This window comes from Phalacrocorax carbo, chromosome 12 (assembly GCF_963921805.1).
Source record: "Phalacrocorax carbo chromosome 12, bPhaCar2.1, whole genome shotgun sequence".
NCBI classification, from domain to species: Eukaryota; Metazoa; Chordata; class Aves; order Suliformes; family Phalacrocoracidae; genus Phalacrocorax; species Phalacrocorax carbo.
Window position 1 is genome coordinate 9586034 of NC_087524.1, and position 24872 is coordinate 9610905.

The 24872-nt window shown below is 46.9% G+C and overlaps 1 protein-coding gene across 2 annotated transcripts in view; it reads right to left on the minus strand.

The window, feature by feature from the left end:
* Nucleotides 1-24872, minus strand: part of SH3PXD2A (SH3 and PX domains 2A) — a 270198-nt gene that overhangs the window by 192823 nt on the left and 52503 nt on the right. The gene's annotated exons all lie outside the window — the stretch shown is intronic.

Here is a 24872-nt window from a genome sequence, read left to right on the forward strand (position 1 = left end):
ACCTGGCTAAAAATGCTGTTCAAGCTACCAGATTAAAGGTTATTTAATAAAGCACCCACTCTGCCTTCTTTCTGGCAAGGCATTGCCCGCTGCCCTGGTCCAGTAAGAGCACATCTGCTTTCCCAGGGAGAGATGGGTTTGGGTGAATATCTTCCACTGCAGTCCCTACATTGAGGACAGCACCAGTGGAAGGGGAGCAGTGAGGGAGCCCCAGGAGAGCAGAGCATCCTGGAGGACACTACCATGAATGGCCAGAAGGCACAGCTCATGGTGGATGTGCCCTCAGCCTGTGACAAGCACCCTTGAGCATGTGGTTACAGACCACCCGAGCCAGTTTCACTCACACTGGCTAAGATCTTGCCCCATCAGCTCCTAAACCCTGCCCACCACAACTACCTGTTTCTAACACACCCATAAGGGCCAGCCAGGCTCAGGATCCTCTTGCACCGCAGAGCTGCAACCACCCTTCAACCTAAGGAGCTCAAAGGGGTATTGACAAGTATGGCCAGCTTGCATGGTGGAGCAGACTGCTGACCACCAGTGACCTTCTATGGAAGCCAGCCTAGGAAGGCAGTACACTCACCTGATATTCCTAAATAAGCCCTACAATTTCTCTCTGGGTGATAAGCCTGGATGTACCAGTGCCACTGAGGATGAACACCAGCCAAAAGGCCATGCACAACCTCAGCCAGAAAGGAAAGAAGCACCTGCTCCAGTGGCACCTTCATGGACCTGCCCAAGAGAGATCGTCCTCAGCCCTGAAAACTGCCAGAGCCTCTCACCCCTCCCATTCACCCTCTGCGCCCTTTTACTGTCATTCAGCCCATGGTGCTACCAAGATAAATACCCAAACCTTCATATTCTGTGTCATTTTCTCCCACATTTCAGACGTACAATGCTCAATGTCCCTGTTGTTCCTCCACAGAAGCCCCGGCTCCCTTGGGCTGGGGGAACACCACAGCTCCTGCTAGCCCAGTGACTCATTTCCAACAGACCAGGAGAGATGTCTTCCAACCCACAATACACAGGCCTTGTGGCTTCTGAGGAAGGTAAGGAAGGAAAGCAAGTGGTCCTGTTACTTGACCTTGCAGGACCCCTATCTCCTCACCTGAACTGGATCTACAGCTCAATACAAATACCTGAAGAGGCAGCAAAAGCTGGGGGTGGAACCAGACTCATCAACCAGCATTTAACCTCATCAATGCTACGTGTCCAACAGTGAGGGTGTGTGAGTTAACAGCAGTTTTGCTACCTCAACAGATTTCCTTTAAAAAATATTTTTCTGCTAGCATAGGGAAAAAAACAGTCAGAATTATTTTTTTTTCACTGTTTTTGTTTTAAGCACACAGGATCCTTCTCCTCTTCCACTGAACTTATCTCCAGCTTTTTCACCATATGGTACAGCAAACCAAAGATCAAGAGGAAACTTGGGAGTAGAAGGAACATCTGTGCAGGAGAAAAAGTTAAAAGATCCCACATGTTTCCTCATCAGGGAGTCAGCCTGGTAAATAAATACACCATAGCTTTGCGGATTGTTAGCTAACTCACTTTTCTGCCTACAGAGACACGTTTTTTATTGAAAATGGGAAATTATGTTTTCTTGTAGGTAGAGCTCCGGGTGTCTGAGGTCAGGCATGGGCAGGAGCTTTGTTCAAAGGAAAAAACAAAGAGGGGGAGGGAATCCCCACCGACTGACTGTAGCAAAGTTTCACTGTTGCTACACTTTTAGCCAGGAAAGCAATTCTCACTTTACTACATGGTGACTGATTCAAGCTGGAAACGATACAGTCAAATTCCCATGGTTATTCTTGGAGTTAGATTAACTTGGCTAATACAAGCCTTTTTAACCACATCAAGAGAGTCACAACGTATATAACTTAGCGCTATTTATCTAAAGGGTGGATATCAGCAAAATAGATACAATAAACTGCAGCTGGAAGAGTTTGGCTAAACTTTGCTAGACTACACTTTCCACCGCAGCTCTTGCTTCCACTGGGAGGGTCTGGATGGCAGGGAGCTGGGGAGAGGCAGAGGCACTCGGGAGGCCACCGATGCAATTCACGGGGACACAGCCTGTTCCAATGCAAAGTCTCTGGGAAGCACAGAAGATTTCTCATCTTCTTCAATATCCCAATGGGCACCATGCACACATTTGTGTGAAACTGAAGACAAGGGGTGAAGTTGCTGCTCCTCTAAAAGGCCATACAAGGTTGGGCACCAATGGAGAAATGTGACAGTCCCTCTCCAAGCCCCTGACCCCAGATGACACTTGCCACTGGCTGTGGATTGGCCCCTGGACCATTGAGTTGGGTCCGGTATTTGTGCTGCCCCAGCAAGAGAGGCAGGCTGGTATTGGGCAGCTGTGCAGGAGGTTCAGGAAGAAACTACCAGCTGGATCTCAGGAATGACAGGGGAAACCCAAAAGACCTAAAAAGGATCTGAGCAAAGACATAACTGCAGCCCGGCAACTATGCCCCTCCCTCTATGCTCTGCTGTTCTCATTAACGCTTAAGAAAGCACTCCCAGCATGACAATGTCTGTACAGATGAGTACAAATGGCATGGAGAACCTGCAACACAGACTGGAAGATAACGACTGCCCTTCAGCTCTGCAGTGCCAGAAACCCTTCAGGATGTTAACACCAAAAAAGAGCAACAGAAGCATGGAGCCTTCCTCAGCACTTCCCTGCACCCAGTTCCGCCATTCAAAGCCAGTGCAAGTTAGATCTAAAATCCTAGAAAAGCAGGATTCTGTATCCTCCCAGCCATGGAGAAGGATGTGAAGCAGAAGATGAGGAAAAGATGGATGCAGGGGGGGAAAAACCCAGCAACGGGCCTGAATGAAGCAAGCATCCCAAATCTCCCAGAGTTGATGGGGTATTCTGAGCCAATGCCTAACAGCCCCACTAAGCCCAACTACGATAAGAGGAGACACTAACCATGGAGATAAATGGAGCAGCTGGGAATGGAGATAGGCTAAGGCCTGAACCACAGGAACTCCTCCTTGTAGTGACAGCACTTTCCCCACGTGGATGATTAACAGCCAAAGACCAATAAACAGATTTTCAGTTCACTTAATTAGATGTCTGCAGAGCATCTGAAAGTTGAAAACTCTTTAGTCTGCAACAAATGTTTTTCCAGTAAAGGAAATTATTATTGTTATTATTGCAAGCATACATATAATTGATAAAAAAATCCTTCACTTAATGCCCCAGGTTATTCTGCTCAGACATGGGCAGTCTCCACAAGTTGTTGCTTGCATCTTTGATATATGACATCTAATTTAGGGACAAAATTTGCTGAATGAGAAAGTCATCCTGTCACCTAGAGTAAAACCATCCCAGCATGAAGAGAAGGAACCATCCAGAAGGGAAGTCTGGACGCAGAGTCCTGAAGGATGGAGTTAGGGCTGTAGCTGCCTTTGCGCAGGCAAGAAAACACAGGTGGGCAATGCATTTTGGCAAACCAGGGGGAGCTCATACTTAATTCATCTGCTTAAAAGTGTTAGTATGTGACTCCCACCATGGGGGAGCCTCCAGTTATATGACTGGTGTGATGAGCAGAAAGAAATGTGTTATCATGTCACTGTGTCATAGGGTGGGGGATCCGTTTGGAAACAGGGAGGGTGTATGGAAACCTGGAAGTGGAAGTGAGCTTCCCACCCATCTGGGCAGCATGTCTGGAGTCAGGCTGAACAAACACACCCCATTTCTGCTTCTGGCACAACAGATGCATGTCCACAAATAACTCACCACCAAAATCATCTCCCCACGTTTTGTCACCCCAAACTGCTCTGGGTTTGCCAACAGCTTTCCTACCTAAGTCCTGCCTTCTGCTCCGAGCAGCTTCTTTCTCGCTTCTGCACTAAACTCATTTAGAAGATCTGCTATAAGACTTGTGGTCCAGATTATGACTTTCTTACATTGGTCAGCAAATGATCATGCAATTAATCCCATTAAAAATCAAGGGAATTACTTGCATGAATTTCTGCTCATTAAAATGAGAGCAGGCTCAGAGCACTGTCCCACTCCACTCCTTGCTACTTGCACTTAACCATGAAATCACTTGACTTCCAAAAATGGAAGAGGAAGATTTCAGTAGTATCAACTCTCATAATAACTGGCCTTTTTGTTGAAGTCCCAGTTCCTGGAGGTGAGCAAGTCTTTGAGAATTAACATTCACTGTAAAAACCAACAAAACAAAAACTACTCTAGTTTTTACGGGGTAAAGCATAAATTTGCAAACATGACCCAAATTCATCCTTCAAGGTCCAGAAACTGAAAGGCAAATAACATAGAGTCTCCACACTTTTGATATGAACGTAGGGAGCTCTGGAAGCTGCCTCATGCATGTAAATGGGAAATAAGAGGTGTAACCACTGTCCTCACTCACAGCTCAGCTGTTACTTCCTTCTCATCTCTCATGCTTCAGACCACCTTTACCTAAGAATATGAATATGTCATGAAGAAAGAGATGCCTTTGCACACAAGGACCATTTCAGCTCAGCAATCGCCAGCTGATGGCATCTATGGGCACTTCATGTCAGTTCTAGTGTGAAAATAAGATTCAGGCCCTGTCTGCCTCGCAATGGTACCACCTGATTAAAAATCTAACAAAGAAAAACAAGCGCTCCTTGAGATGCTACAAGCAGCATCTCTGAGGACGAGAAGCCAAGCATATTCCTGATAATTATTTACTTACTACATTTCCTTTATCTTGGTTAGATTTTCACAAAACATTTCTTTCTGTTTTAGAATAAGGATTTACAGCACCTGAGACTAAGGGGTGACTTCTCTTTTGCAAGAGAGGCTTTTACTCTGCTGTAAGTCAGCCAATGCAGGGGACATGAACATATAAAACTGTTTAATAGACTGATCCTGTGGCATTTGCCAGTGGGAGCTTTGTTCCTGATTTGGTCTTGAGGTTTTGGAAGTTTGTGACCAAATCTAATCTAACTCCCTGAAATTAATCCACTGTGACAGTACCTGACCCCCCACAGACTCTAGCTGGAATCTCCTACTGGGCTGTTAATTCCTCCCCTTCCTTCCTTGCAGCAGTTTTAACTCTTCCCCAGTCAGAAGAGTGAAGTTCTCCACACCTCTTAAAATGAGCAAATTAGGGTGTCCACTTACCAGCATGCATATCTTGCTGGTTCCTTTTTAAGTGGATGTAGGTTTCCCACCTGCACAGATAAAATCAAAGCCCTGCAGGAGGTCAGCACTGCAGTTGTGGAGATAAAATAAATCTGAAACACACAAAGACCTTGAGGATGACTTTCATCCAAACCCCTTTGGCAAGCGAAACAACATCCAGGGCTGCAAAGGGATGCAGACCTTTTGCAGAGAGAGACGGGGCCTCGCTCCCCCTCCACAGCGTCTACTTTACTTTTGTCTGAGAGAAATAGAGGATGAAAATCAAACCATGACAGAGAGACTGAGAGCAGCAGGTTTTGGGCAAGGTTCCCCCAGAAACCCCAGTGACTTTGCCACCTTACTCTTGGTCACTCAAGTGGTCCCAAGGCTACAACTCTTCCTACGCAGAATGCCAAGAGGCATATTAGCTTCCCACTTTCCAAGTGTTCATTAGAAAATGCATTTTTCATTAACAATGAGGCAAGCTGAGAATAACTTTAATTTAGCTACTGCTGGACTTAAAAGGTAAAGTACATGAGGACAGTTAGGCACCAGGCACACAGTGACCCCAGCTCTCGGTGATCCCTTCTCACAAGGCTGATCTGAGCTCAGAGTCCCAAGGAGAAAAGAGCAGCTACAGCCAACTGAGAGATGGGGCAGAGGAGAGGAGGCATCTGTATGCATACACAGTTGTGCGCACGCTTTTAAGAGAGGGCTGCCAGAGAAACTGGAAGTAAAGCAAAGGTGCTACCAGGGATTGGAAACTGGTGATAATGATAAACACCCCCAGGAGGAGGGGTTCAGGGCATCTGCAAATCAGAAAAGGTTGAAAGTCCCTGATGTAGATTACAAAAGCTTAGATGAGAAGGGGAGGTAAGATATCAGAATAGAAGGCGGCTTATTAATTAAAACCCTGAGGAACAGCAGCAATGTCCTTTCATTTTGAAGTTGAAAACCAGCTGTGTTGCTCATTGGCATAACTGACGGTTACAGCACCACCAGCTATATTTTGAGTTATAAACGGTGTGATGCGCAAGAAAGGGAAAAGGCCAGAATCAGTTTGAATTCTGCTGTTGCCAGAGTTTTCCCATAGATAAACTACTCTGGCACTGTCTCTGCTTTCGCATCTGCAAAATATAAGACATCTCAGGAAGGTGGCATGAGATTTAATTAAGAGCCACCAAGTGCCCTGAGCCTCATCCTGCAGAGCAGGAGTCAGTGACTGAGTTCAGAGGAACTATACTCTTCTAAAATTAGCACGGCAGAAGCAAATGGAAAAGTATTATCAGTGGTTTTCAGATAGGCTTATTGTCCCATTTGCGTGCTTGTCCATCCATAGCATATTCCAAATCCTGGTTAACCAAAGTGTCCAAGGGGGTCTTTCATTTAAGGAAGATGGTAGGTCAGCATTTCCAGCAAACGGATCTCATACTATTAGGTAACATATCAGCATTTAAATGCCACCAGGTGAGAACAAGCAAGAATGTAAAGAACAGACGAGCCCATCTCTACAGATTCACCCTTCATATGCCTGTTCAGAGGAGATGACTTCCTCAATGGTTTGATTTCAGGACAGATTTTCCGCTGAAGCTAATCAGCAGAGCATCCATAGCAGAAGTGGAAGGACCTGATCTCCTCCAACCTAGGACCATACCTGTTGAGATCAATGACAGAAGCTCATACATGATGGGGAACAAAACCGCTGCCTTGGGGCAGATCCCTTGGCAGGACACAGCTGTTGGAGGATTGCCCCTGGATGTGGGTCACACTGAGCTTCTTGTTATTCCTCCTCTGCTTCACCCTCTCACAGGAACAACAAATCAGTTTGCTCTCACAGACACAAGACAGGAGGTCTGCCTAATTCCCACCCCTTCAAAATTAGCCAAAACAGAGCACAATATCAATTAGCTAAAGTTTGCAAAAGACTTGGAGATCTTTGGGTGAGGGCATGAAGCAGACTGAGCACAGCACGGCCCATCTGTTAGCTGCTCACACGTATAACTGACATTTTATTCAGCAGAAGGTGAAACTCCATCTCTTCCTAAAGCAGTAACGGGTTCCACAGTGCAGCAGGAATAATTATGTCAGGCAGCCAGTGACACTGGCTCTCTCCTGGTGTTACATGATGCCACAGCATGCAAGAGAAGTCCATTAATTCAGTCCTTGAGAAGCAGCAGCAACTGGCTTTCCTTTTATTTTGAAAGAAAAAAAAAAACAAAGCAAAACCCATTCAGATAACAGGCTGACATGCCTGACAATTACAGCATTACAGGATATGTTCTGAATTAAATATAGTGCTACCCATGAGAAAGTCAAACAAAAGCAGAAAAATGCATATAAAATAAAGAGAGCAGACATTTAAAGCATGGTGTAATCCCCGAAGGGAAAATGCCTCTTTCAGGTCTGAATATTTCCACCAGAAATCTTGGAGATATTACAAACCTCTCAGCATCCAACTAAAACAGCCAGGGGAGGAGAAGGGGGAGCAGAGTCTGGGGGTCTTTCCCTAACACTATCCATCAAAAGAGGGAATGCTGTTTCCCAGATGAGGCTTTTGCTATTTTTCATACAGAAATACAGCTTTCTCTAAAGGCACTGCAAAATGAGCCCAGCACTTGGGGCTAACACAGACTGGTGAAACATGCAGAGGGGCTCATTTGGGATGACAGAGGCACTTGGTACATCTCTGAAGAGCTTCTCAGAAAGCCCACACTGTCCTTCCACAGAGCAGCTATTGATGTCTCCTGCTAGAAGCATTTTCTTTCCCCAGTACTAAATTAGGCTGGCCTCATCCAACTTAACCACACTGGAAGATGCTTGGACAAAGGCTAGTTCATACTTTTCCATTTCTCCATGGTGATTATACATCCCTTGTTACTCTGGTATCTACAGTGGATTGGTCCTGACAGCATCCCTGGGAAGTAAGGCCATACCATAATGCCTGTTAGAGAAGCACAGAGAGATGAATGCTGCAGTTATGTGGCACAGCAGGGTCATGCAGAGAGGTCAGAGCCATGCTGATGCCATGCTCCATCAGGTCAGCTAGCCAAGCTTCTGAGGAAGGCTTATAATTTTGGGAAGAGGTGCAAGTGTTTTGCCTTTTTTTCGGGAGCTAGCACTTCCAGAGCTACACATCCAGGCCAGTCCAGGTACTCAGGTTGTTCAACCTGGGCATGTCCTAAAAGGCTCACTACAGGTCTCAGTGAAAATCCTGGCTGAGGAGAAGAGCTGACCTCCACTGCAGAGCGTCCTTCCTCACCTCCTGCAATTTTTTATCCTTACAAAAATCACAGGCCTTGAAGCGTCCCTTCAGACTGCACGTAAGTGGCAAGAGACCAATGTGCTCTTGTCATAGATACTGCAGCAATGGTGACAATTGCCCTTGGACATTAAGGGGAGGAGGTCCAAGCTCTCCCGTAACACTGGCCTCCAGACAGCTGCGGGACTACATCTGACAGCACTGTCAGAGCAAAGGTCCCATTTTTAAATATGATGGCAACTCTAAGAGCTTCACTGAAAGGGAGCAAAGCACCAAGGTCAGTTCCATTAATCACCGTTTCCTACACCACCTGGGAATTTAAAAAAATATTTACTTCCCATTCTTCTTTAAATTTCAATCTTTCCAAGCCAACCATTGAAATATAGAGTAGACCCACTGAGCTTTTTGGTGCATTAACCTTACTGAGCTACTCCAAAAGCCTCACAATGCAAAAACTGCAAGTGCCTCAATCCTGCCCAGGAGAGACTGTGCAGGCGGGAGCAGCTCTGCCCAGTGAAAACGCTGGATGGGTTGGTGGGAGGCTGCAGGGCTTCGAACCCTCCGGTCCTTGGGAAACCCCTGGCAGCACTGGTGAATGCTGCATTGCAGCTGCAAGCAAGGTGCTGGAGGGTGCATCCTAAAAGCAGCAGAGCCATTAACAGAGTGCTGCTATTAATTACATACTTGCTGTTAGCACAAATCACACACCAAATACTAAGGTCAGCATGACTTGCAGTCTGGTTTGCTTTTGCCCCTGTCTGTTTTGCCCAGTGCTACCAAATTATCCAGAGAACAAAACTCATGACCTGCTCTGCAACATCACAGATTTAGGATGGAATCTTGCTGCTGGTTCTTCATTTAAGGGCCCCATTGTGTGCCAGCCTGACTCTTCCTGCATCCAGCTGGTCCCCCACAGCAACAGGGGTGTCAGGGGTGGAGAATCACATCTGTCATGCAATGCCCTCTTCCACCCTTCCTTACTCCTCTCTCATACAGATGTGACTGCCAATTTAATTGTTCTTTTAAGCAGGGGCTACCCAGCCTACCCACTCCATCTCTACAAACTGATTTTGTTTGAGCCGGTACAAAGCCTGGTGCAGGAATGCTCTGAAACCTGATTTATACACTGGATGGTTATTGATCTTGCACCCACAGAACCCATCCTTAGAAAGACTTCTGCTGCACACACAGTGGTGACCATGGTTTTAACTAAACCTGCTTAAAAACACACTCTTAATTAATTAAATTGATAGAGTTTTGTGAGCCTGCAAGACTACTCCCCTCCTTATACTACTACGAGAGATGAGACTTCAGCTCCAAATGTATGAAACTTAATCCCTCTGTTTTCATAATCTACATCTTCTCTACAGCCTGTTAGCTCTGCTTGATATATTGTCCCTTGGAAACCACGAGTAACTTCAATATTGAAAACAGAAACAATAGCTCCAAACACAATGGCACATTTTACTTCAGAAACTCCATCTGAAATGGTATCTACCCATCTCTGTAGGACACTGCTTGTAGCTCTGGGGAGATGGGGGAGAGGGACTGCCCAGCTCAGCACAATAAAGAAACTGTGCCAAGCAAAATATAACCACAGGTTTTAACTCCACGCTGAGAGCAGACTTCTTTGTCTTCTTTTCTCCCTCTTTCCCTAACTCCAAACCCTGAGATGTTTTGCCTGCGTATCTGGTTCCAAACACATTGCCCATCTTTGGGGGCATTTAGAAAGGAGCACAGACAACAAATCCTACCGCCCGAGCAGGCAAACAGAGCTGCACGTGTAACAGATACCTTGCTCCAGGCCTCAAGGGAGGTAAGCAAGGAGTCAGCAGTTCAGAGCCAGCTGCCAGCCCCAGCGTAGGCCTTTCAGCTCGGGCACTGCCCAGCACCGGGTGCCAGCATCTCCCCAGGATGCTCATCTGGCACAAGGAGACAGTGAAAGTGTCCAGTGAGCAGGAAGGACAGACTCCAAGCCAGGGATGCCCACTTGGCCTTGCAATACAGGGAGGGAAGGATTTAGGGGCTGGAATACAAGAACAAACCTAGGCTTGCAACAGTCTGTCCTTCTTACCAGCACCTATGGCATTGGCATCTCACGGGTGGGTTTCTTGCTGCAGATTTACTTCTGGGCATGGGAGACAAAATCCACAGGTATCAGAAAAGCTGTTTCAAAGAGACCTCCCGTCACTAGCACAACCACAAAACACCAGCACCTTAGCTGGACACTCAAACCCATACCAGCTCCTTCCAACTGCTGTCCCAATGCACAGCGTGGACACTGTTCTCTCGTTTAAAAAAATGGGGATTTGAGTAACATCTGAGTCCTTAAAGCCCATGCCCAGAAGAAGGATCCCAGGGGACACACAGAGCCATCCGAAGGACCTCGGGGTGGTCCCCACGATGGACCAGACCTTGATGCAAGACTGTACTGGAAGGAGGGACAACACATCCCGCAGGACAAATCTGAGGGAGGGAGGCTGGGACTAAAACAGTATTTTTGTAAGTACAAGTCTGCCTGAGGAGATTTGTTAATTTAATTAAGAAGGAAAGCAAACCCTGGGAAAGTAGATGGGTTTGGAGGGCAGCCATGGCGGCTGCGTGTGCGTGGCTCAGAGCAGGGTGGGCACAGCAAACATCTACAGGGTCTCTGCATTGCGCTCTGTGTGCTCGTGTGTTGCTCCAGGATTTTAATTCAGCTAATCATCATCCATCCCCATATGTGCCGCTTGCAGACCAGCTGGTATTCTGTGTATTGTACCAACTAATCACATGTAATATTTAGCAGGGTATTAAAAGCATCGACGGAGGTCTTTGACAACGGTGAGGGATTTCTGGTTTTTTTTAATCTCAATAGCTTTTAACAGTACCAAGAAATACTGTCAGGGCTGTGACTTCTGAACTTGCAGATGATAAAACTGCTACAAGTTGTGAGGGACAAACAGCACATGGAGGCAGACGCCTATATCCAGGAACAGACAGGCTCCTTCCAGCTCCATCCTCTCATCAGGAGGTTTCCAGCCTCTATCCCTGCCTGGTGGTGTTTGCAAGACCTGATGGCAAGACCATGACCAGTGGGATCAGGTGCAGGACATACTCAATACACTGCTACCTGCCACAGGCAGCACAGCACTGCCTTTAAAGCCAGAGCTGTTGTGCCCATTCAGGGGATGCCTGTCCCATCCCCGTCAGGGCAGCAGCTTCCTGAGCTTCAAGCTGAAGGTGGCCACAGAGCCGTGCAAGCTGCACACCAGTGCCCCTGGCTTCATAGGCAGCTGGCTACATAGCCACCTTGCCAGTGAGCATCCACGCCTGCTCTCCTCTGGCAGATGCTCTTCCAATAACAAGAGGAAAGGAGCATCACCAGGTACCATTTGTACATTACTGGGCATGTATTCTGTTGTAAAATGAAAACACAAGTTTTCTTCAGCCTGTCTGGCCACGTGTGCAATCTGCTGTGGCCAGGTGAAGGATACACGCTGATTATATGATGCAGATGTGCTTGGGTGATGCAGGGAAAGGGTCCTGGGGAGAGCAAGCTACAGGGAATAGGCAGCCACAACGGTTCATCCCATCCAGCAGCTCTTCCCAAACATTTCTGAGGGGAAGAAAGTGACCTATGAGCTGCTTTGGTGGCCAAGGCAAAGTCCATCCAGGACAAGACTAGCAAGGATGCAGATTTCTATGCCTTTCCATGTCTTGTGACCAGCTTTAGAAGCTGGATGGGGTAGACAGGCAGGCCAAACAAGCACAACAGTCATCTTGCATTGACTCTACTGGGCACTGTATACGCATCCAGGGCTATTTCTCATCCTTCCTGTGGGTTTGCACTCATCTGTTCTGTCCTCCTTCCCATCACACAAAGCCACACTAAAGAGACATCAGAAGGATGTCCAGACTGTGGAAATATCCCTACAGACGTGTTGGAAAGTCCAAGTCTAACCAACAGGCTGCAGGTACCACACAGCTCTCCTCTACCCTAGCCCCTGGTTTGGGCAGGGGATTAATGTTTCACAGATGCCCCCCAGGAATTACCTGATGATGCTTCATCACAGAAAGCATCCAGGAACACAGTAACTTGCAGCAGTGAGATTCCAGTGGTGTCCAGGCCCTTTAATTCCCTCACCAGCAGCAGCCAAGCTGTCTGATGGCACTGCGGTATCTGGACCTGGCTGCTGGTTTTGTGAACCCGTGATCCTCATGTGCTCTGTAGGGTTATTTATTTGACCAGCCTTTAGTGCCTCAGCATTATGGCTATAACAGATCAGGGTACAGCTTCTCTAGGAAACGGCCTCTTCAGCCGTCTGCAGAACCTAGCCCTAAAACTTCAAGTTTTTTTTAAAAAGAGAATCCCAAAAAAGAAGTCAAGTGGGGAGGAGGTGGGAGGAGAAACAACACACCAGCTGCTTTCTACCAGGACACAAGCAACTTCAAAAATTAGATTCCACGGATGTACCCTGCTGAGGGTAAGATACACTATTTTGGTGCGCAGAATGACCTGTTTTCTGTCAGAAAGCAAGACACCAGCCTCATCCATTCCCAGCTACTGCTAATCTCCATTATCTAACAGGGACAGAAAAGGGCATGGGAGGGCAGCAACTACACACCTGTGGCCAGCACTGAAGCAATCACAGTGAGCTGCCCTTCGCCAGCAACCCAGATGCAAAGTTATCTTGCTTAATTAGGGCTTCCTTTGGGGGGAAACCTCAGCTCAAGTAACTGAACAAATAAATTACACTACCAGGCACGCACACACACACAAATAACCTATTTTGCTCAACCAGGTGCAGATGATTGTTTCTAGCCCTTCATCTGGTGTATATCTCTCCATGAGGTCAGATGCAGGAGGACATTGTGCTGGCCAGGAACAGAGGAAAACCTGAAAGCAGCTTAAGAAAACAGAAACAAAACTCAGAAGAAATTTTCCCTGCTCTAACAGGTGCAGAGATGTGATTATCTGTGCTTCAACACATGGGCTTTCAACACGGCCTGAGCGTCATACTGCAGAGCTAACATGGTTAAGGAGGCTTTGAAATCTCACCCCTGCTTTGAACCTTGCAGATTAGTATCAGTGTGGAGAAGGGTTTGAAGCTGGAGGAAGATGCTCGTATTTCGAAAGCAAGCACCAGCAGGTGAAGGGGCAAGTAAAGGGGCTGTTCTCCATTACAGGCAGCAGGAGCAGCCTGGGCAGGCAATCCCTGTGCCTGCTTGTGAGACTGAACAGCACTAAACAGTGCAAATACAACACAGGCTTGAAAACAAAAACAAATTTCCCTTCTTAGGCATACTGAGCCATGCAACAAGGCAAACTGCCAGGCAGCTTCTTTTGCCTTTCTGTTAAAACCAGGTAGAATAATATGATTCAAATGTCAATGCTTCCAATGACAGATGGGCTGACACTGTAATAGTATCTCATCTACTTAAAAGCATCTCTCAAATGTCAAAGGTGGAAAAAGAACTCCAAACTTCATATCCTGAGTCTGAATGTGTCCCTTGAGGTATTGCTTCCAGATTTGATCCACGCAGAAAGAACCTTCTTCTAACAACAGACAGCAATATGGAAAAGCTAAGAGGAGGAAGAGATACTGCTGGAGGATTATGGGGTTGATTCTTAGCATAATGCTGACTTGCAGGAGACTGCCAGGTCTAGGAGATGTGCAGGTGCTCTGTGTGCCTGCAAGCAGATGAAAAAAACAATGAAACTACTCAAAGAAGCAAGACGAAGAACCGATTTCTGCAAAATCAATGATTTCTAGGTTGCAGAAGAACCGCTGCTTGGGGACTTCATGCAAAAGCAATCATTTTTTCCATTATGCCATTGGATTTCCAGGTACAACCAGATTCCCTTCCCAGGGAAACCTCTCTTACATTTGTCTTTGGAACTGGGAAGTGTCCAGGACCTATTATGGTGCCACTGACAGCAGTGAGTACACAAGGATTGTGTAGGCAATGAGTAACTACAAACTGGCATTTTAAAATTATTAAAATATATTATTTTATCTATTATTAATATATAAATAATATATTCTTTACCAAGAGGCTGGTCAAACACAGGAATAGGATTCCTAGAGAGGTGGCTGATGCCCTGAGCCTGTCAGTGTTTAAGAGGCATTTGGACAATGACTTTAGTAACATGCTTTATCTTTTGGGCAGCCCTGAAGTTGTCAGGCAGTTGGACTAGATGATCATTGTAGCTCCCTTCCAACTGAAATACTCAATTTGAATCTATTCTAATACTGAAGGTCTGCAGGATGGATATACTGCAAGAATTTCTCTATTTCTGGTGTTCAAGATGATGACAATCTCAACAAGATGAGAATTTTCTGTGAACCTTTATCGTCCTTGGACCAGAAACCAATACCTTAGACTGAATTTAAAACTCCGCATGAGAACAAAATGGTCAGTCTGAGTCTTCATCATGACCCCAGTCACTGCTGCGTCACACCTGATGGACATGAATGGATGTATCCTTTCAAACTCCATGGGAGATGAAAGCTCTTGAAGAACAGGGAATCCAAAGCCCAAATCTCTAAAGCCCAGCTTTTCCCCTTTAGTCAAGAAAAAAAAAACCACACACAACAAAACCAAAACCCCACAGCGTTCTTCCTTGCAGCCCTTGTGCTTTAATCATCATAAGAAAATAAGACAGAAGGCCAATACACCTTATGTGTCTTTAAACTGGTGCAAACTGTAATTCATAGATGTAGAAGTATGAGATTGCTGTCAAACTTGCCACCTGCTTGGAGAAAACGAGACCCCAGTGCTGGTGGGCTGGAGCACATGGAAGCTGTGACTGTAACCTTTCCTGCACAAAGCTCTAGCTGCAGATCTCCCAAGGGCAGGGGCACAGCCACTGTCCAGCACAAGTGTCTTGATCCTGAAGTCTCACCCTAGTTGTCTCCACCTCCCTTCCTGCACTGGTAAAATGCTGCTAGCAATGTAATCCTTTTATCTCAACAGATTGTTCCCAAGCTTAACTAATCATGGTAAGAAAGGGATTATTTCTTTTGACATATTTATCAGGGCTTGTGGCTTCTCATGCATTGTCCAGCCCCTAACACCAGAGAGGCCTACCTCTGCTCAGAGCTGGTATGTGCTACTGAAATACAAATAAATTAACAGGTCACCATGAGGGAAGGAAAGAGTTAGTTTTCCATTCTGAAGACTGACTTACCTGAGAGCCTGACATATCTGAAATCAATTTTTAAAAATATATTTAAAGGGCTCTCTTTTATAGAGGGACTTTGTTATGACGTGGAAAATTCACAGCTCCTAACATCAAGCCATGGGTGGAGGGAGTCTGGAGTATGAATTAAAAATAATGTGGTTGTTTGCAGAAATTAGTGGCTCGGATTTAAATCCACACCCGCCTCCCTCCTCAAATAATCACCCTGTGAACGGAGGTGGTTTATGAAGCCCTCTGGAAAATGTTCCTCATGGCCTCCATCCCAAACCCAAAATAAAATACATCACATCGCAGCAAATACTTCACCAGGGTGCTGCTCCCTCTTCCCCCCAGCCCACGCCTCCCATTTGTTGCTAATTAAATGAAACAGCAGGTGCTTGGACCACAAGCGCAGCAGGGCTTCAGCGAGCACAGTGATTAAACCCCCCTGGAATGTCTTCTTGGAGAGCTGCATCTTTCCAGGCACTGGATTCAAAAAGGAAAGATGAAATCAGAGGTGAGGGCTGGGTCGGTCTTTGGCTGCGAGCTCCACAATCAGAGAGCGCTTTCGAAGGATGGGTTACTAGAAACTTCAGGTTTCTGGGGAAGATGCAGCTGTTTTGCCAAGCGACCTTCCTGGCATCCTCAGTACGGTGTAAATGCAATGTAGCATGCTCTGCCTCTATGCAGGAGACATCTCCTTTCTCACGCAGTTGAGACCCATCATCCCAATGCAGAGCAGCCTCCCCCACACCAACGCATGTGTGGGCAACTCAAATCTTCAGGCAATGATTTGCAACGCAGTCCCTGACGTGGTACCCATCCCAGCCTAACCCTGGATGAGGCCAGGGAACTGATGCACAATAAGCTGGGGTGTCAGAGCTGGCCAGGAAGGTTATTGGCCATGTTCAAATGTGTGACAGATCAGGCCACGCTAATGAGATGTTCCTAGTTGCCACCCAGAGCAAATGGGGGCAAGCCCAGAGATCAGTTTTGTAATAGGAGTTCAGGCTATGGGACATGTTCTCACACCACGAGTCCTGGTGCACCCCGTTACCTGCTCAATTCCTCGCCGACATCCCACCCGCAGGCACTGTTCAGTGTGGGCTGAACCTGCTCTGTTTCCTTTGTATGAAAGAAAATGGCCCTTGCTGCCACCAATGCCATCACTAAGCCTCATCATCTGACACCAGAAACCAAGCAAATCAAAAGACAAATGCCATTCTGTTATGGATAGAGGATAGGCAATGCTGTAGGAAACAGGCATGGAGCAAGGGGCACTTACGGGCAGCCAGAGCTTAGCGCCCCATCAAAGCAGCTCTCCCCTGCATCCTGCTCTGGGGTCTCCTTGTTTCACCCCATGGAAGTCTTTCCCCTTCTCGCCATCAACAGCCACAGCTCCCTCCTATCCTACCATGCTAGTCCTGCCACAGTGACTTCCCATCAAGACAAGCTGGGACGACTTTAATCACCCAAAGGGCACCAGTGAGTACTAATGCAAGGGGACCCCCTAAACCAGTTACCTACTGGCATAACATGATACAAGCCTGAAAATAAACTCCTCATCCCTTCTACAAATTCCATTCCCAGCAGCAAAAGTCCATGAGACCAGGGCATAATCCCAAGAAAGAAAAGCACTGTTTATATTTCTGCTGAGCAGTTCACTTCTACTTGGTCACTCTGCTGACACTTCACTTCTTCACCAATCCCTGTTAGAAATGGCTGGGGGCTTGTGGGGAGGAGAGGGAATGTGGTCATTAAGGTCTGGCTTAGCTACTGTAATACAACTAACATTTGGCTCTGTTAAAAAGACTGCCAGCTGAAGACTTCAAAGCATTTTACAAACATTAATGAATAAACTTTCTTCAGGAGGGCTGATTATAGCCTCCATTTTATGGGTGGGCATTTCCAGATAACCTCCCTGCCACAGCAGCAGTTCCCCACTCCTCGTTCCACACCAGAGACTCCCGGCTCCTAATTACACAAAAAAAATCCCCACACTAAGGCAGTGAAATACATTTTGACCTAAGAGTGGAACAGGATTTGACATGAGGTTTCTTAACAGCATCAGGCAGGAAACTACAGCCCTAGTGCTCCTGCAGCCCACAGCACACCCCTGCCCAGCTGTATGCCCCAGGGCCATCCCACACCCAGAACAACCCCAGACCTTTGCAGGGCTCCTCACCACCTTGGAAATAATTTTTGTAAACTTCTCCCTTTGCTTAAGGATAGCCAGGGACCACCTCCGTGGAGCACACCACCCTTTACAGCTCCATCTGCCTTATTGCCAGATCCAGACAGCAGATGAATCTCTGCCACCTCCTGAAACACCAAATGCTAAATCCTACCATTACATGCAAGCGAGATCTGTCAGAGACCGGCACCCACTAACCCTCAGCACAGCAACACATCGAGTGTTGCAGACAACTACCAACGCACCAAAAGGCAACCTGAACTTGTTACGGGGACACAGGGGTCCACCATGTGCCATCTCACAGCATATTTTCCTCGTCAGGAAGACACACACACCAGTTTTACTCAGGCAGCAGCAGCACATCACTGCAGTGACCAGGACAAGCCTCAGCTGGGATTCCATAGAATCATAGAATCGTTTAGATTGGTAAGATTTTTAAGATCATCAAGCCCAACCATCAACCTAGCACTACCAAGTCCACCATTAAACCATGCCCTAAGTGCCACATCTACATGTCTTTTAAATACCTCCAGAGATGGTGACTCAACCACTTCTCTGGGCAGCCTGTTCCAGTGCTTGACAACCCTTTCAGTGAAGAAATCTTTCCTAATATCCAAGCCCTGGCACAACCTGAGGCCGTTTGCTGCTTGATACTTGGGAGAGGAGACCAACACCCATCTCGTTACAGCCTCCTTTCAAGTAGTTGTCGAGCACGGTAAGGTCTCCCCTCAGCCTCCTTTTCTCCAGGCCAATCAACCTCAGTACCCTCAGCCACTCCTCTAAGACTTTCAAAGCTCCCCAGACCACAGAGAGGCCGAAACATCCCAACTCACTGGGCTGTCAAAAACCAGAGATTAGCCAGATAAAAAGAAAAGCCTGTGAAATAACTTTTGCTCCAGGTGGATAAGATACACTCCCAGTAAGACAAAACTTTGATCATTAAACTCACCTCAGTCCTTCGAAAGAATTTTTTCCCTGTTATCATTTTACTTAGTTCTTTTCTGCTTTGCTTTCTAATTCCTTCCCGTCTGGCATTTTCCTCTCTTCCCCTCATACAGTGTTTTTGTGGTTTGTCCTTCAGCTCTCTCAAAACACCTGGCTGAAGGTAGCGACTCAGCAAGTCCCACTGGTTTTCTTAACACACCCTTAAAACACCCAAATGCATCAAGCTCCAGGCACACAGCTCTGATGTTAACTCATTTTGCAAAACCACCACTAAATTGATTAGGATCTGCCCCTGACTGTACGTGGTGAATCAGAGATATCTCTGCATCGACACTGATGCCTCATGAATGGTTTCGGCATGGAGCCCTGCTTGCACTGCAGATTTACAGAAAATATCTTAAACACACAGGGATGCATCTCTGAGTCTCTGCTTAGTCCTTTGCAAGCCTGTTCACAGCTTCTATCAATCAAGAATTTGTCCGCAACTTGCTCTGCTCCAAAGCACGGACCTCTTCACTGGAATGCAACTTCCCGCTCTGCTGGCTTTGCACCCTCATAGGGTCCCAGCTGCACTCAAACAAGTCCCATGTGCAAGGACCCTGTGTACAGTTTTGGGCGCCCCAGTACATTAAGGATATAAAGTTACTACAGAGTGTCCAGAGGAGGGCCACCAAGTTGGTGAAGGGTCTAGAGGAGAAACTGTACGAGAAGTGGCTAAAGTCACTTGGTTTGTTCAGCCTGGAGAAGGAAAAACTAAGGGGAGACTCATTGCGGTCTGCAGCTTCCCCACAAGGGGAGGAGGAGGGGCAGGCGCTGATCTCTTCTCTCTGGTGACCGATGACAGGACCCGAGGGAATGGCAGGGAGATGTGCCAGGGGAGGGCTAGGTTGGGTATTAGGGAAAGGTTCTTCCCCCAGAGGGAGGTGAAGCCCTGGCACAGGCTCCCCAGGGAGGCATCACAGCACCAGCCTGACAATATTCAAGAGGCACTTGGACAACAGCCTCAGAGACATGGTGTGAATTTGGGGCTGTCGTGTGCAGGGACAGGAGTTGGACTCAATGGTCCTTGTGGGTCCCTTCCAGATCAGGACATTCTATGATTCTATCACCTGCTTGTAAAGTTAGGGACAGCTGCAGCTCACACCAGACCAGATCTCTTCTTTTAAATGAAAAGCAAAAGGCAGAGGGCAAAGCCCCCAGTTTGGCTGGGTGTTGTTCAGACGGCACACCCAGGAAGGAGGGTGCACAAAGCTGTTGCCCCAGAGCAGATGGACTCTTGCTTTTTGCATGACTTTGCCATCGTCTGCTCAGCAGCATGGCTTCTCTGTGGGTTTTGCTGCCCTGACCGCTCCCCTGGAGACTCATTGATGCTTCCCCTGAAGGAAATTGCAAAAGACAGTTCTGCAGTGGGAATACTTGTGTTTGCATGAGACATGAAACCACCCTAGCTGCACAAAAGGAGAAGCATGCCGCAACTGTAGGCAAGCAGGAAGGGAATAAGGTGGAAAACACACTCCCAACTTCACACCCCATATGCTGCTTCTGCAGAAAAGGTCAGTTATTCAGGTGCTACAGGGAAGAAGCAAATAGCACCCAAAGCTCATAAATCAGGCCGGTGCAAGCCTAGTCAAGAGCCTTTCCTATGGCAGGCAGAACTACGTGCAGTCCACAGTGGAAGAGACGCCAGCTGATGCTTTTGTTTGTCTGGTAAGCAAACCCTAGCGAACAGGACCAAGAGCTACGGCTCCTTCCAGACACAGCCTTCCCACATCTGAGCCTGTTAGAGCAGAAAGCTGGGAGGGGTGAGGTGGCAGGGAAAAGAGCCCTGACAGAGCCCTGCATAACCTTTCCATTATGGCTGGGCAATTTTCTATTTGCACTTAAATGCAATAATGTAAATAAACTCCCCGTAACCCTTGCAGGGCTATTTAGGACGTTTGCAAAAACAACCAGCTCCTCTCATTGCGAGCCAAGGGATGCGAACACAACAGGCACTTCTCATCTCAGTCTCCGCACACTTAATGAAAGTGAAGGATTGTATTCCCCGCACAAAAGCAGAATTGTGTTTCAGGGCTGGGGGTGTGAACTCTGCACGATTTTCTGGGAAGTATAAATAGTTGAAAGCTGAGTACGATTAGGGGAGAGTGGTGAAGCGGCGGAGGGGGTGGAACTGTCATACCTGAACTTTTTGGGCTTGGGTTCTTCGGACACAGAAAAATCCTGCTAAGGAATTTAATTTTCACATAGAGTCCAGAAAAAAAAAAAAAAAAAAGGCTAATCTTGATCGGTGGTAAAAGGGGAAATACGCTAATAAAGTGGCACTTGGAGAATTCACTGCCTATATAAGAGCAGCCCCAGAGCTGTAGCTTTGGCTGGGGCCGGCCCACAGCCGAACTGCTCTCCTGTGTTTTATTGTTCCAGCAAACAAAACCTGGAACAAGGTTAACAAACAAGTGGGCTCCTCCCAAGGTTGAGCTTTAAGTCCTGCGGTGGAGACTTAACAGGCTATGACAAGACCTTCCAACACCAGAGTAACAGAGATGGAGGTAGGATAATACAGGAGGTATACATTGAGCCTTGACATGCCCTGCTGAAGAAAGACTTTCAGCCCAGTTTTACCATGATTCTGCATAATCCCTTGTATGATATATCATCCAGGGACAAAACCAGGAGGTGTGGGCCCTCAATATCAAAATTTTCTGCCATGGTTCAGAATTTTTGGCAATTCAGTTCATTTGGGAGAGCTTGCTGCTTTTGCTCTCTGTGGCTGCATCCAGGAGAGCCCTTCCCATGTTGCAGGGTCCTCACCATCCTCACAACATCTGGGTCGGGGATAGGTGTGGGATACAGGTACTGATAACAAGAACAACTTACACAAATGAAACCTCTAGAAAACAAGGGAATAATTCCCATCAAGTAACCCTTTTGACTAATTTCACTGTTTTCTGTACTTGCCACAGGCCCATTAGTGGGCTTTGATACTCTTCAGGTATTCCTTAAAGGATATATACAAGCTTGCGTAGTTCAAATGGTAGATGCAGAGTATCTGACAGTATGATATAAGCTAACTTTCCTGTTCCCCAGCAGAGTGGCTTTAATCCTTTACAAGTCAGGTTCCCACCCCAGACACTGTGAATTAATCCATTGTGAAATCTGTTATCCATTACTGTTCTGCAGTGCTCCCCTGAGATTCTTGGGTTGGACAAAGCTGCTTGAGTTAAACTCTATATAATTATAAAAAAATGTATGCATGCAAAAAGCAGGTAAAGCAATTTGTTTGTAGGTTCGAAATCATACCCACAGACACTTTTTCAGTCTCTGTCCTGTTCTAAAAATACTGTCCCATGAATATGGGAGCATCTGGTAACGCGGCATTACTTCACAGCCGTCACATCTGAACTGGAGAGAGAAGCTGAACCACAAACTGGCAACAAAACTGAACTTTCCCACATCTGTCCCAAAGCTTACACAGCTTTAGGTCAAGAGCCTTCAGTGCAGGTTTCTCTTTCATACTCAAAGTCCACACACCCTCTAAAAAACCTACCCTATTGAGCTCTTAATAAGCAATGAGAGTTCATCACTGCTGAGCACTGCTACTCATTTAATTTCTAAGATTTCCCTGACTTTACCTGTAACTCTACAGCCAGGAGAAGCTCTGGTCCAGCTGCCTGGGCTCAGAGCGCTTGCTGGGGGCTCCTAACCAGGACACTTCCCATAGCCGCTGTTTCGGAGATCAGGTCTCCCGGGGGAGCTCTGCTTTATGAGCTTTCACTCTCCACCTGAAATTGGAGCCACTTTGTAACTCCACACTCTCCTCTGAACCCCCCAAGGCCTTCCTCCATGAAGCACAGCTCACAGTCATCGCCATCCCAGCACGATCACACACCTTGGAGACAGACTTCACACTCTCCCCGGTTGATGAGATTAAAAGGACACTCAATGTGGGATCCAGGCCTCGTGAAGCCTTAGCACTGTCAGAGACAGCAATTTCCAAAGCATTGCCCACCTCAGATCACGCACCATCCAGGTGCTGAACTCCGCAGCTGCACAGCACTTTGGGGAAGCAGCAGACTGAAAACCTATAGTCCCCTTGTCCCCAGGGACACAGGCTCTTCTCTTGACAAACAAAATTTATCTGCCGGCCAAAAGCACACAGTTGAGCAATTCCGATGTATTTCAGCAGGGATCAGGGATACATCCGTGTGCAGCCACACACACACTCCCCTAGAGTGACAATGGAAGATACTCTCTAAGAAGCTAGAGAAACAGCAGTAGGAGACCATATATAGTTAAAAGGACACAGTAAAGAAGTCAACCTCTTTATGATGCTCCCAATCTTTCTTAACACAAACCAACCAAACAAACAAACCTCTACTCATTTGTCTACCTACATATAGAGCCTGTAGCTCAAACTTTGCTTTACTTCTAGGATCAGGAGCCTGCCTGAAGGAGAGCTACAAACTGAATGCTAGCAAAGATCTGCCAGTGTTGGACTTCTGCCTAGAGGCTGCAAAAGGCCAGAAATCATCAGTGGCCATGAATTACTTCAGCAAGCAGAGCAAATCACTAATTGCAGAGCCCCTCTGGAGCTGCTCAGACTGTCACAGCACAGCACATGAGGAGATCACAAGGATGGAGGGAAATACTCATCTTCAGAGCAGCCTGCCACTTGATGTCATGCTCCTGTAAAACCTTAGAAGTGAATTACCATTTCATCTGGGTCAGATAAGGTGAAAGCTTCTTAATGGTGTGATACGTTTCAATACTACTGATTCCACATACAGGACATGAACACCAGGGAAATAAGGACTTGTCAACATCCAGGAGAACATCAGCATTATATGGAACAATGCCCATATGATGTAATGACTCCAGACAGTAACCATCATAGTCACTGATGCCATGGTGGGGACCAGGACCCCTGATCTTGTGCAGCAAGGGAATGGAGGAGGACACAGCCCTCAGATGCAGCTTCCAGAGACTCCTGTCCCACAGCGGGGTCAGAATAGCCACCCAGCCAAAGACCCAAAACCTCACTGCCACCTTGTCCAGAACAGATAAGACTCCTGTCAGTGCTCCTGGTATTGCAAAACCTTTTGTGCACAGTGAGAGGTTACAATAGCACCATTGGGAGACTTACCTCTGACATACCACAGCCCCAGAGAAAATGAAAACTTTAGTCCTTTGATAGCTCTGTTGTTACAGAGGCACATCTCTATCAAATCCTCAGACCACCGAGACAGGGTAGCATGGGTATCGCCTCTGGTTTTGCCTTGCTGCTGTCTCACCCTGAGAGGCTGGCTAAGCCATGACCTCACTTTCTAAGCTCACCTGTGTCCTGGCCAGACCTGCACATGGGGCAAGCAAGGGAGTATATCAAACTGGCACTGAGCAGCAAATACAGCTCCATAGCCACCATGCAGGAGATGCCACGCTGCAGCACATGGGCAATATTCAAGTGCCAGCTTTATGCCTCAACAGCACCTAAGTGCAGAGTACAAAGGGGAGGGTTGCCATAGGCTGGGTCACTTTCTCATATGCAGGTTATTTGCCATGTTTACTGAATGTGGCCTCTATTGTAGCCTTGCAGGCACTTTGCCATTTCCCCATCATGGCCCTCATCTTTGTCTGACGTGTAAAGTCTCTTAGAAACAAATACTGGAAGCTGAACAGATTGTTTTGCCAAGCAAACATTGAAATAATGATGGAAATAAGAATTATAAACAATTCCATTTATTCACTGAAGGCAAAGATACTGCCCCAAGCCAGCTGGTATCCTAAGGCACTGACTGAAGGGTAGAAGGACAAATGGTATTTAAATACCCTTTAAATCAGCTGAGACAACCATTCCCAGCTCAATAACCATATCAGCTGTTTGTTTGTTTTTTTTTTCCAGGGGCATCTCAATTTCCCCAGCAAGCCCCATTACTGGCAAGCTTGCCACTGGCCTATTTTTCTGAGGGCAAGCATCGGGGCATCTCTGCTACTAAGAGTCAAGTCTTGCAAGCGTGGCTGTGCCGGGAGCTCTAGCACAGCTGCAAAAGCAGGTATGGTCAAGCACTCACTGCCGGCAGCTCAGGGCTCCTCCTGGAAATCTGGTTTTCTGCATCACCTGCACACCTTGCCACTCCCAATCTCTACACACACTGTCTGGAACAGTAACAGCAGATGACTCGGA